This window comes from Coenobita brevimanus, unplaced genomic scaffold (genome assembly GCF_032717465.1).
Source record: "Coenobita brevimanus isolate Jiangsu-jjx unplaced genomic scaffold, ASM3271746v2 jjx.HiC_scaffold_1796, whole genome shotgun sequence".
In the NCBI taxonomy this organism is placed as follows: Eukaryota; Metazoa; Arthropoda; class Malacostraca; order Decapoda; family Coenobitidae; genus Coenobita; species Coenobita brevimanus.
This window is the reverse complement of record NW_027642663.1, coordinates 40612-53672: the sequence shown is the minus strand read 5'-3', so window position 1 is coordinate 53672 and position 13061 is coordinate 40612. Positions and strand designations below refer to the sequence as shown.

At 41.5% G+C, this 13061-nt stretch overlaps 1 pseudogene; it reads left to right on the top strand.

Moving 5' to 3' along the window:
• Window positions 1–11962: 11962 nt before the first annotated feature.
• LOC145389653 (E3 SUMO-protein ligase ZBED1-like) lies at window positions 11963–12818 on the top strand (annotated as a pseudogene).
• The last annotated feature ends 243 nt before the right edge of the window (window positions 12819–13061 follow it).

The window sequence follows — 13061 nt, the reverse complement described above, 5'->3', positions numbered from 1 at the left end:
TTGATAACAATCAGTCAAATATCAAGGTGATATTATTCTATAGATAAAACTTGGTGGAACAGGCGAAGGACAGCTGAGGATGTTGGGATCTGATTCTGGGAACAATCGGATGAAAGCTGAGGTCACAGGGCAAAGACAAATGTTTGTTCCTTAGACCAACTGTAGGAAATATAGGGCATGGGTGTTGCACTCTGAATGCTTCTTCTGTCTCTAAATGACTATATTCAACTACAGAAAGATCTCTTTTACTAAAGTGGTTTATTAAGGCTCTACCTAACCCCTCATGTTAGAAATGTCTCTCCCATGTTAAATGTAACTGTTTAGAGGTAAAAAGGATTAAACAATATGTGCATCATCAGAGTTAAGAGGTTCAGCAGGGGGTCATCAGGAAACCTCCAGTTAAAAGGGTTTGATGCAAGCTTGCTCAAAGGAAGATCTTGGCTGTTTTAAGCATTTCAGTGACTGAGGTTCCCTATAAAGTGGCTGGTATCAAGTCATTTTAAGCAGGTGAAGAAAACCTCTTAGAATTGTTCACTATGTTCACTTAATTATATGGTTTTCATCATAGGGTGTGACCTCATGGATAAGGGCCTGAATAGGGAGGCTGCCAGAGACCAAGCAGCGTGGATAGATATTAGGTGACCAAGGTCGACACATGCAAGCATGTTGGAGCCTTTATAAACGATACGATATGATACAAGTGACTTACACATGGTGGCACGGTGCACCCTGGGTGGAACAACTGCAGCATCCACTCAGGAGCCAAACTCTCATATTTCACTGCATCTCACAGTGGGAAGGACCCTGGTCTGATGCTGGTGAGGCACTGTCTGTAATATGGGGATGCCAGATCCCTACATGGTATGTACTGTGCTGCAGTTGTGAGACAACCCCAAAGAAGCAGCTGCTTATCTGTGCTTAATGGGTCTGCTAGGCATGACAGACCAAAGTAAAGCAACAGCAATAACTTACATATACAGTACTGAAGAACTGTATATAAATATGCATTAAATATTCTAGTACTGAGAATGACTGCATAAAAGAGTAAAGGCTACCATGTTTTCAAAAGAACAGCCAAGCATACCTAGACAACAGGGTACATGCAAGTAATGGAGCATGCAAGTTATGGAACCTTCAAGATATGCATGCAATCAACAACCCATTTTCTTCTGGGGTTCAAGTAAGCACAGAACATCATACAGTGAGTCTTCGATATCCAAAAAACTTTCATAATTCAAAATTGTGTATATCGGAACGATTTTCCTCATTGAAAAATACATGTAAATGGGGGGATGCATCCCAGGACCCCCTCAGACCCCCCACCTAATCTTTACCCACTCCCTATTAAGAAGTAAGCAATACCTGTATAGTATACAGTTGTGGAGAAGGAGATGGCCATATTCTTGTACATCTCCTTTTTCTTCGTCACAGTCCCAGTGGTGGAAACAGCAAGGCCTAAAGCACGCCCAATCTCCAAGACTCCCTGCCCCTCCTCATGGGGTCTTATTTCCAATTTCCTTTCCACCCAGTTGGTAAAGCAACCAACCAGAATACCTGATAATCCTGACCATAATGCCCATCTCTTGGATTTATTCTTGACAAATAATCCAGATCAGTACAGGATAGAGGTACTGTCACCACTTGGATCCTCTGACCACAATCTCATCAAAGCCTCATTTTAGTTAACCCTCCCACACCTCCCCGTTCTGAACATGTCAGGGTGACCTAATGGCACTTTGATAGGGCAGACTGGGATGGATTTAGAAATTATTTTGCTGACATTCCATGGCAGTCTTTCTTCTCTAGGTATCCCAGTTCTACCCAGTCCTACATTTGCGACTACTAGCTGGTATGGATTTATTCATACAAAGTCAACAGTTCTCTAAAAGATCGAACTCTCCAAAATAGTTTGATGGCAACTGTGCCAGAGCAACAGCCCAAAAGTCATTAGCATATAACTCTTAAAATCAAAAACATCTGAATCACTCTCCCAATTTAAAATTGCTAGAAATCATGCAAAAGCTGTATTAAATCTATCTAAATCAAACTTTCTTCAAAAGCAAGCATCAAAACTACTTAGCAACCCTAATGACAATAGAATATTCTGGTCAACTATTAATTCTTTCAATAATAACTTTAACAAGTCATCTTCCATTCCCCCACTAAAATCTTCAGATGGCAATATTACAAATGACCCGCGTGGGAAAGCAGATATCTTTGCTAGTACCTTTGTCAGAAACTCTACCACAGACGATACCAGCCAGAATGTCCCAGTACTAGAACTTGACTCTCCCGAAATTGCCCCACTTAAAATACAGACAAGATATGTAAAATCCATCCTAGACAATTTACCTACCAACAAAGCTCCAGGCCCAGATGGAATTCTGCCAATTGTTTTGAAAAAGTGTTCCCCTGAACTTGCCTCTGTTCTAGCTAAATTATTCAGACCGCATACGTACTTCTTTATTCCCAAATTCATGGAAAGAAGTCAATATCCACCCAATTCCGAAGAAAGGAAGTTCGTCTGACCCCTCCAATTACAGACCAATAGCTGTCACATCTTCTCTTGGTAAGGTATTTGAAACATTAAATAATAAGCACACTGTTAAACATCTTGAATCCAACAACTTAATTAGTGATAGACAATATGGTTTTCGCCACGAAAGATCCACCATTGACATACTCAATCTTCTAACTCATACCATCCATCAATCAATTGATCTTTTTGGAGAAACTCATGCGGTAGCCCTTGATATTTCTAAAGCTTTCAACAGAGTATGGCACCGTTCCCTGCTGTCCAAACTCCTTTGCTATGGACTAACGTCTTTTGTTCCTTTGATTTCTTCATATCTTACTGACAGGAAAATGAGAGTAAAAGTAGATGATGTATATTCCAATTTCCACTCAATTAACACCGGCGCGCCGCAGGGATCAGTTCTGGTGCCAACCCTATTTCTGGTTCATATTAGTGATCTCTTATCTGTCACCCACAATCCCATTCACTCATATGCAGATGACTCAACGCTACATAGTTCATTCACACTCAGACATCCATTTACAAAGTCTAATATCTCTACCTGTCAACTCAGTACAGACATCTCCATAAATCAAGATCTATCTACGATCAGTGAATGGGGACAAAACAACCTTGTCTCTTTTAATGCTAGTAAAACTAAATATAAACATTTTACTAATGGACAGATATTGCCAGATTTGTACATTACCTTCAGTGCTACTAATATTCCCATCTCCAAAAGTATTGAAATTCTTGGTGTCTCACTTAACAGTGCCCTCAGCTGGACCTCTCATGTCAGATCACTTGCTAAAACTGCCTCAAAGAAACTTGGATTATTGTACAGAGTCCGTAACTTCTTCGCCGATGAGCAGTTAGCTATAATTTATAAGAGTCATGTGCGCTCTCAGCTTGAATATTGCTCACCCTTGTGGAATGGTTGTGGAGAGGTTGCATTAAAACAACTAGACAAAATTTAGAACAAAGCTGTTAGAATCATTAACAACCCTGCCATTACAAATAAACTACCTCCCCTGCAAGAAAGAAGGAATGTTGCCTTCCTTGCATTATTTTACAGATATTTTTTTGGCAAATGCTCAGACGAAGTTGCGTCCATGGTGCCACCTCTCCATGCCTTCCCTCGTGCTACACGGGCATCTGGTAGCGCTCATGACTGGAATGTCATTCAGCCATATTACAGAACTTCTGCCTATCAGAATTCTTTCATTCCCTGAACTGCGTCTCTCTGGGACTCGCTTACCCAGAGTTGTTTCCCTCCAAATTTCAACCTACAGCTGTTCAAGTCTAACTGTTACAGATATTTTATGAACAGAGGACACCAGTAATCTGGTGAATGAATTATTTTTTTTTATTCATTTGTTTTTTCTTCCTCCATTCTGTTATTCAACAAAAAAAAAAAAAAAAAAAAAAAAAAAAAAATTAGAGTACAGTGCTGCTGCTTCTTTCCAGCAGGCTCCCCTGATGCTGGAGATGATGCAGGGCACTTGGGAGGCATGGCGAAACAATACGAAAAGGTGAAGGACTGTAAAACTATCCTCACATACAGCAATGCTGCAAGGAGAGGAGGAACATGGACTCAACTGAGAAGCGCGCAAAAATTTTACCAGAAAGGGGTTAGTTCGTTTTCTCTCGGCAAGTGAGCGCAGTTCTGTGCATCGCACCCATTTTGAATTTTTCATACAGTATTCCATTAACCCCTTCATAGCTGCCAGCCTTGAACAACACTTCACTATTTCAGTGTCAGCGACGTTGAGTTAGGGCGTCCTATAAAAAACTGTGAACAATTATGGGACAGGAACGAAGGTCACTGGTGTGTTTATACGACCCTACTCTACCATCCCAAGCAGTCAGGCGTTCTCTTCACTCCAGATGTATTCACTGATGTTTACATGCTTATGTTACATGTGCCCTAATTTTGAGTAAGTTTCTTTCAGCAATAGAACATAATTTACCACCTTCAAAATAGTCAGCATAATATAGAAGACAAACTAGAGGAATATGAACTGAATTGGTAAGGTCTTTAGGCTGTATGCTTAGACAAAAGATTATGGGTTTTACAATTTTATGAGACGATATGGAACAAAAAATGTTTGCCAATCAGAAAAAAAATTACTTTTTCGTCCCACATGTTCTCGTAGGTTAACATTCAGTTCTACATTCTTCATTCGGTATCGCTCTTCCCAATATATTTCGGACCGACTAAGCACAGTTATTTTTGCTCCTTAGAGTTAGTGTACATTCGCTGCTCATTCTTTTGTTCATTCTTATGTGTATGTGTGAAAGAGAGAGGACTGATACAAACAATAATGTATTCCATTACTGCTGTCATAGCTGCTGGCCCTGAACAACACCTTACTGTACCAGTGTCAGTGACACTGAGTTAGGGTGAGCTATAAAAAACTGCGAGGAATTATGGGAAGGAAACGAGGGTCACTGGTGCGTTTACATGATCCTAGTCTACCGCCTCAAGCAGTCAGGCGTTCACAGTTCACTTTGTCCCAGATGTTTTTGCCGATGTTTACATGCTGATGTAACATGCATCCTAATTTTATTAATTCTTACACGAATCATAGCAAATCACAGGATGGGTTTAGGGGGGAAAAAAAAAGCCAGGTGTGCCAGACGAGTCTTTTCACATATGTAAGAAAAAGAAATTGATTTTAGAACACTGAAAAAATGGTCCCAAGGCCGACCACGGGAGCACGCAAATATCTGAACCCACAGCCATTGAGGGGCTAAACATACGCTTTACTTGAAGCAGTAAAAGCAAATCAGTTCTTCCTGATACAGTAGTCTGTTATATTTTTCAGATTATTTCTGGGTTGGTAAATACAGTAAACGTTGCTTGTTAAATCTGTTTCCCTTCCGTTTTTAGCTGCTCTGGTGTGACAACTCCTGTTTATTTTGTTAACATAATGGCAGAAAGGACTGTTCTTCCCTTAGTGTTTAACTAAACCTGGCCTAACTGAACTTATCAGTACCCAATAATTTTTTAACCTAACCTAATCTCCAGTTGAGAAGTTGGGAAATGATATCCACCTTTGAGCTCGTTGAGTTTCTTCCACTGCGCTGGAAACAATCGTAGGGGAAAGTGATGATAATAACAGGGAGGAAATTTTTCAGCAAGAAAAAGTAATTTGCCAAATTGAAAGTTGTCAGAAAATTACAGAAGCAAGCTGGGGAATTATGAATTGAATTGGTAAGGTCTTTCTGCTGCTTCAAGTGTACAATGAAAGACACAAGTATCTTCCCAAAGTCTGACGAATATAGCGTGGAAAAACTGAACCATTTGAAACACACACTAGTAGAAACTGGGTTTTCATTTTATTTCACCTGGTGTAAATTTTCTTCAGACTGAACTGGGAAGATAGTTGTGTCTTTCATTGTACATTTTCCGGTAAATAAATCAATCTAACAGTACTTGTGTTTTGTTTCTGCCGGATTAATCGTGATTTCAGACTATCCAGGCACCTCTTCACACCATGTAGTCTGGATAATTGGGCTAGCTTCATATTTCCTTTCATATTGAGTATCGATTTTCGTATCATCGAGACCGATATTTTCGTACTGTGGAATCTGTCGTATATTCATCGTTTTCGTACCATCGAAAATTCGTACTTTGGACTTTCGTATTTCAAAGACTCACTGTATACATCTTTGATTACAGGCAAAAATAAAGAAATAAGTAAATAAAAAACAACACATATAGAAATACTGTATAAACTTTAAAAGTTTACAAGGTCTGAAACCCTGATGTTACTTTTCAGTGGCCCACATGAAAGTAAACAGCAGTGGGAGGCCCCAGATAGCTAAAAGATGACATCATGGCTTGGCATAATACAAAAGTTATACTCTTTTCTTATAAAAAAAAAAAAAAAAAAAAAAAAAAAAAAAAAATGTGATTTTGCTGGAACAATATTTTGACAGCCGCCTCCATGAATCTTGTGTGGATGTGGTGACACACGCATGTCAACAGTCAGCTGTCTAAACAAAGACGGCCCTCCAATGTTAACATGCGCAGGACCCACATCTTGGGTGTCCCCAGGCTCCTTTGTCTCACTTGCCCACTCACACGTGTCCTGCGTAAGTCATCATCTCCCTCGTGCACTTTGAGTTACCTAACCTTCTCACTTGCATAAGACTACTGAAGCGCTATTGCTAACACCAAGTAACAGTGCAAGTACGCTACAAATAGTGCTGTGTGTGATGGTATGTGAAGAGAGAACAATGAATGTGGAAAATAAGTGAAACTCTGAATTTGGAAACCATGTTTGGTGCTCCTGTGGAAAGCATGGTGTTACTGATGCTTGAAAAATTAGACACTGCTAAGCACCATAAGAAGGGGCAGGGACCAAGCAAGACTACTGATGTCCTAAAGCTGCCTCAGTCCACGGTCTCAACAGTCACAGAGAAATCAGATGCTATAATTACGGCATCGCAGAATATGCCTTCCCTGACAACATAATGTCTAACAAGAGCAAGGGAGCCTGAAGGATATACAGCATCTCCCGGTTCAGCGGGTCAATGACCTGAACCAAGCAAACCAACCTCTTCACCACTCCTTCATTTGCAGTAAGGCTCTAGATCTGTGGAAGGACCTTAAGGATAAGGAAAGTCTGGAGGCCAGGAAGGACTTCAATGCCAGCACAGGTTGACTTGAATGTTTCAAGGACCATGCAGGCATTAACATATGACTATGCCTGGCAAGGCTGCAAGCACAAACTACATGGCAGCTGAGGCCTTCCCTGCACTGATGAAGGCTATTATAGAGAAGGTGGGATACTCTCCTAAGCAGTTCTTAAACTTTGACAAAACAAGACTGTTTTGGATGCGCACTTCAAAGAAGACCTATATCAGCCAGGAAGACAGACGCACACCTGGGTTCTAGGCAGCAAAGACCTATATCAGCCAGGAAAAAAGACATGCACCTGGGTTCTAGGCAGCAAAGACCTATATCAGCCAGGAAGAAAGACATGCACCTGGGTTCTAGGCAGTAAAGGACCCCCTTCACCTCTGCCTTGGTGCCAATGCAGAGGGGGGAATGAAGCTCAAGCCACTTTTTGTGTACCACTGGGAGAACCTCCAAGCACTGGCAGAGTTCATAAAGGAGAACCTTGTGGTTACTTGGAGATGTAACCCCAGGGCCTGGCTGACCTACACACTCTGCCAGTCATACATGGCAGGGTACCTGTCCCCCCACCTGCACGACTATGCCAACAGGAGCAACCTTGCCAGCTGTTTCCTCCTGTTAGAGGACAATGCCCCAAGACACCCTGAGTGCATGGAGGACCAGGTGGATAACAACAATGTGGTGCACCTGCCCCACAACACCACATCACTACAGTCAACCCACGCTATTAGCAGGTTCACATGTTCGTGGATTTTTCTGGGAAATTATTTCAAGGTATTTCCTGCCTTTTCCACTGCATCAGCTGTTCTAGTGGTTCATAAGTGATTTTTTTGCAAGTTTTTGGTGAGAAATACTGTCCTACAGAGTTAATCTGTGCAGTTAACCTGTATAGGTATACAGTCATCCCTTAACCCCTTCCTTAACCCCTTCTTTACCGGAAACATGTTTTGATGTACGTCACTGGTAAACACCCATGAGACACCGGAACCACAACCGTGGTATGCTGGTACACCCTCTATAAAATGGCAGCATATGGGCATCAGGGTAGCCCGGTAAGGCTGTTTCTGAGGACCTCATGAAAGCAACAGCTCTGTGTTTTGACAACATAGACTGTGACGAGTCTATCTATCTATTGCCAGACACCCCAATCCCATATGGGGTGGCCACAAACAAATCGCCTCCACATCACCCTGTCCCCCGCCATTTTGCTGCCCTGCTCCCAACTCACACCCCCCTCTCTCATATACCTCTCCACTCCATCCCTCCATCTCATCCTTGGCCTTCCCCTCCCTCTCCCCCCCTCCACCTCACTCACATACATTCTCCTCATCAGTCTCTCACCCTCCATCCTCTCCATATGGCCAAACCACCTCAGTGTGTTCCTCCTAACGCTTCCTATCACATCCACATCCACACCATAACGCTCCTTTATATCCCCATTTGTCAGCCTGTCTCTCCATGTGACTCCACAGGCTCCTCTTAAATAACTCATTTCCACTGCTCTCACTCTTGACTTGTGTCCTTCCAACAACGTCCAAGCTTCACTTCACTGTGACAAAGTTCTGATGAATTCTGACATCATAAGATACGTCATGACTGGGTTGCTGTGGCACCAAGGACTTGCTCACTCATCTGTGATGTAATCTCTTTTAGACCAATCATTATTTTATTTATAATTTCTACTACAGATATCGTACTATATTTTCTGCTGACATACGGCAAAATTTACACCCCTTGGCCTGCCTGAGGGAGCCAGTTACCACACACTTGACCAAGAGAGAGGGTGTACAGGATATTTTTCTCTCATGGCGTCTCTGGCAGCTTCCGACAGTGACGAGTTTATTCCTCATGAGGGTACTTTAGTTGTATCAGATGATGATGCAGCAGTGTCTGATGTGTCAGTAGATGACTATGATCCTGAAAATGATAGCGAGGTTGATGTGCGTGAGGAGGAGGAGGAAATTAGTAACGAGCTTAGTGATGTCACACTCTCGGCAACAAGTGGGTCAAGGTTGCCATCACCATCACGTGTGTCCATACACTTCATGCACAGCTTACAAGGTAAATAAATAAGCCATCCATCTGCGCACGACATTTTTTTCAAGCAAGTTTGTACAGTAGTTATCTGGGTACTGTAACAGTACTTTAGTATAAGATATGTAAACTTATATAATGATATACAGTCTATCTATCTATTTATTGCCAGACGCCATAATCCCATAAAGGGTGGCCATTTGACACTGAGGTAGTTGTTTTACAGGGAGGGGCACCAACCCTCCACCAACCCACTTGTTGACATGTAGGGAGCACGTATGGTTTGGTTATATGGTTACCACCCAGCATTGTAAATGGTTTCTTGGCTTACAGGAAACCATTTGGCTTGTCACTCAATGTAAAGCCACCTGTAAAGGAAGGAAAAGCAATAAGAAGTGACAGGAAAGATAGGAGAAATAGGAAGAGAGGAGGGCAGGGACAGAAAAAGAATGATAAAAGCTAAGGAAGTAGGCAGCAATACATCAACTGAGTGGATGATGGTCGCCACCACCTACCACAATTATTTTATAATAATTTTTTTTCCATTACCAACATCATGCTTGGATTATGTGATCATCAGTATACAAACAAATCACAAGAAGTGAATACAGTCATCCCTTAACATTCGTGGGAGTTAGGTAACAGAGACACACGCGAATGTTAAAAATCCACAGATATCTGCAGCTCCTCCTTAAAAACACCTCTGGACCCCCCATTTCCTTATATAACTAAAGAAAAACCCTATGTGCATGTTTACAACCACTTTATTTAATACAAGAACACTAAACAACTACTTTATTTAGTACAAGAACACTAAAAGTTAAAAATAATGAATAGCGTACTCCTGCATGGCCTTTTCTGACTACTGTGCTCATCCCAGCTCCCTCCTTAAGGAAGAGTGTTACAGTATATTTCATTTACTGGATAATGCCATTACTGTACTAAAACAGCTGCAAACTGTGCCTGGGATAATGTTACAGTGTCAGCAGAGTTCAATGAGATAATTTTTTTTTTCTGTAGCCATCTGCGGACATGCAAAACTGTGAATGTTCAAACCGCGAATGTTTAGGGATGACTGTAGTTTGGATGTGGCAAAAAAACATACACTACCCCTCACACTAGGGGAGGGGGAGATGTCAGGTCGGTCTGGGGGGTAAACGTAGTCTTACACAGGGGGAAGGGGTGGGGAAAGAAGGGGTTAACATCCACGGTTTTAACATTCACGGTTTTGAATATCCGCAGATGGCTACAGAAAACAAAAATCTCATTGAACTCTGCTGACACTGTAACATTATCCCAGGCACAGTTTGTGGCTGTCTTAGTACAGTAATGGCATTATCCAGTGAATGAAATACAGTAACCTCTCAGATAACGCAAGGGTTAGGTTCCTGGAGAGGTTGTGTTAGTTAAAAACGCGTTATTTAAACATAATTTTCCCATAAGAAACAATGGTAATATTGGAGGTTACATTTAAGCAACGTTGGGTCTGGTTAGTACTTGGATGGGTGACTGCCTGGGAACACCAGATGCTGTTGGCATCCCTACGTGTCAAGTGGGGTTGGTGGAGGATTAGTGCCCCTCCCTGTAAAACAATTAACTCTAAGCCCTTGGCCACCCCGTCTGAGATACATGGCGTCTGGCAATGAATGAATGAATGAAACATTCCTGGACTCTGGGAAAGTCTACCCATTTGGGGAGTTATGCTATTCTAAACTTAAAAGCAACAATATTAATGTGAAAGGAAATCCACGTAAAAAACAAAAACAGTATATTTGGGGAGAAATAAACAACATTTGAGCCCTTATTGGGACGAAGCATTGTTTACTTCTCCCCAAATACATACTGTTTTTGTTTTTTACGTGGATTTTCTTTCAATTCTGCTTCATTCACGGCATTGTGAAAGTTCCTCAACATTATTAATGCCTTAGTAGGTCATAAAAATACTACAGTAAAAGCAACATTTTCATTACAGTCAGTAGGTCACAAACAATAACAACACACAGCCTCACTTCATCTATGGATCACTCGTCGTCTGCTGCTGTCCCTCCTCACCCCACTCCTCCACCTACCGCCGCTCCCCACACTAAATTTGTTGTCCCTACTCGCTCTGCTCTCCTTCCTCTTCCTCTTCCTCTGACTCCCGTGCTACTGGTGTTGAAGATAACTCCCTTAAGTTTTCTGTCTTCTTCATAAAGAACTGCTCTATCTTGGTCTGAGTGGTTTTCTTCTTTCTGTTCTGCAGCATCAAGTTGTAAAAATTTAGATCTGCCATCACTTTCCTGGCCGAATTTTGTCCGAAAATGAGCCAAATTGCTCAAAATGGGGCCAAACTTCATTTTCGAATATTAATAGTTCGAATAAAACCAGTTTAAGCAACAGACAAATAAAAAATTGTATTTATGCATAAACTGCCACACACAGTCTATCAGTTCGGGACTGTCCAAGGCTCACGGCTAATATGAAACCATCACATACAGTACGTGTAAAGTCCCATTAAACTGAGAAACCCTTGTTAGTTAAACATATCTCCTTAAATATTTGCTCGTGTTAAAACAAAAACGCGTTTTTTAAACTCGCGTTAGTTGAGAGGTTAGGGTACTGTATACTGTAACACTCTTCCTTTTGGAGGGAGCTGGGATGAGCACAGTTGTCAGAAGAGGCCATGCAGGAGTGCACTATTCATTATTTTTAACTTTTAGTGTTCTTGTTTTAAATAAAGTGGTTGTAAACATGCACATAGGGCTTTTCTTTAGTTATATAAGGAAATGGCGGGTCCAGCTCCAGTAACTGACTTTGGGGTATCTTGTACTAAGAAAAAATGGAGCAACAGTGATGCCTGCCAAAAGGAAATGAATAAGTTACTGGTTTGCTTCATTGCCGGCTCTCTCCAACCTCTTTCAAGAGTTGAGGATCCTAACTTTCAAGCCCTTCTAAACAAGGCCCAGCCCTGCTACAATATCCCAAGCCGCAAGGAGCTCAGCAGCAAGCTTCTTCCCTCTCAAACTCAAAAAATACAAGAACATCTCAATGATATAGATAGAGATAGAGAGATCTCAATGACAAATTTCATTCTGTTGGGTATCTTTGTGTTACAGTTGATCTTTGGACAAACAGACAGATGCATTCGTACACTGGGATCACATGTCATTTCATTGAAAACTTCCAGCTCCAGTCAACAATGTTAGCTTGCAGGAGATTCAAAGGGTCCCACACTGCAGAAAAGATTCATGCCACATTCACTGAAATCATCACTAGCTTTAACCTAGAAAAGAAGATTCTGACAATTGTACCGACAGTGCCAGCAATATGCTTAAAGCATTTGTGACACTTCCCGGTATGGACGATGCAGACACTAATCAAGACAGTGAAAGTGAAGAGGAAGATGATGCCTTTGACATTCCTGATAACAATGAGAAGTTCCTGGAGCTCTTGCCTGCGCATGTCAGATGTTTTGTTCATAATTTACAAAATACTGTGAAAGATGGGCTCGAGGAAGCAGGACCTGTATCAGGAGTCACTAGAATAGCCTCACGTTTAGTATCACACATTTGTCATTCTGCACTGGCATCTGACATTCTTGAAGATGAATGCACACCTCAGGCCAAAAATGCAACCCGATGAAACAGCAGTAACATGATGCTTCGCTCCCTTCTGAAGATTGATCCAGTCAAGCTTGATCAGTTAGATTGTCCAGTAAAGCTAACCAAATATGAACTTAATCTCATCAAGGAAATAACAGACATCTTAACACCATTTGGAGTAGCAACTCTATAGTGTCAGGGAGAGAATGTTGAAACGTCAAGCAAAGTAATTCCATGTATTTGTGGACTGAAAGCCGAGCTTGAACAACTATCACAGACATAC